Raw genomic sequence first — 1,214 nt, 5'->3', positions numbered from 1 at the left:
TATAATTGTGAATGTTTTGGTTACTAAGTATGCCATGAATTGTGCCATTGAATTTGTGTAAGTGTAGGTGTAAATGAGGGTGGCAAATGGCTTGGTAAATAGCCTCTATTTTGTCCACACGAGTAGACAGACGGGTCTGTGTCTAGGCCATGTGTGACACACGGTCTATCCCATGGGCATGTGTTCCGGTTGTGTGTCCCCTGTACCTTAATTTTTAGAAACAGTATGCTCAGAATTGAGCACACGGGCAGAGAAATGGGCGTGTGTCTCCGCCGTGTGAGGGACAAGGCCTTAGACACAGGTGTGTGTCCTGGGCGTCTGAAGTCTGCACCTATTTAGTGAAAATTTAATTACCTAAATGGCCTAGCACACGAGCATGTGACTTGGCCATGTAACATCAATTTGTACATGCATTGCAAGTCAGAGAGTTACACGGGTTAGGAACACGGGCATGTGTGACCACACGGGCGTGTTCCAAACCACATGGGTGTGTGACCCCTATTTAAAGCAAAAATTTTCTAAGTTTTTGTAAAAATTTCTAAAGTTCTTGGTTTAGTCCCGAACCACTTCTAAAGTATGTTTTGGGCCTCGTAGGCTCGTATTATGGACTTTATGGTTAAATACGAATGGTTTTAATTTGGATGCAAATTTATGACTCGGAAAGGTATGATTGCCTGAGTTATAAGTCTGGTAATGCCTCGTACCCTGTTCCGGCGTTGAATACGGGTAAGGGGGTGTTACAGATTATGTATGAGATTATGTGACATATTGCATATGCTTTGGGTTGGGATTTTGTGGTTGACGAATGAGTTCTGTGGAGTACCAGTGGCATATTAAGTACGCATTATTCGTAATCAGTGCATTGCACCTAGAGCACCCAAGGGAATCGCGATTTATCACATTTTTACTCGCAGCTTGTTTGCATTTTTATTGGCAGAATTTTTTGCATATTATTATCGATGGTTTTAACCACAATGGGCTTAAGCCCATAATGTTTTGGAGTTCCGATGACGGGTTCTAGGGAACTCGTGGTGTGTAGCGGATGGTATCGGTAGGAACCTTTTTGCAGTGCATCATGCTCATGACATGTTCAAATGTTATTGGTTTCTGATATGTGTTGTTTTGTGTTATATTGAAAGGTATCAAAATTAATGATTGTTACTTGAATGAATGATTTCGTATGCTCATACACTATCCAATATCAATTTGATAAT

The sequence above is a fragment of the Gossypium hirsutum genome, chromosome A03 (genome assembly GCF_007990345.1).
Source record: "Gossypium hirsutum isolate 1008001.06 chromosome A03, Gossypium_hirsutum_v2.1, whole genome shotgun sequence".
NCBI lineage: Eukaryota > Viridiplantae > Streptophyta > Magnoliopsida > Malvales > Malvaceae > Gossypium > Gossypium hirsutum.
The sequence above is the reverse complement of the archived record's forward strand: the minus strand, read 5'-3'. Positions refer to the sequence as shown.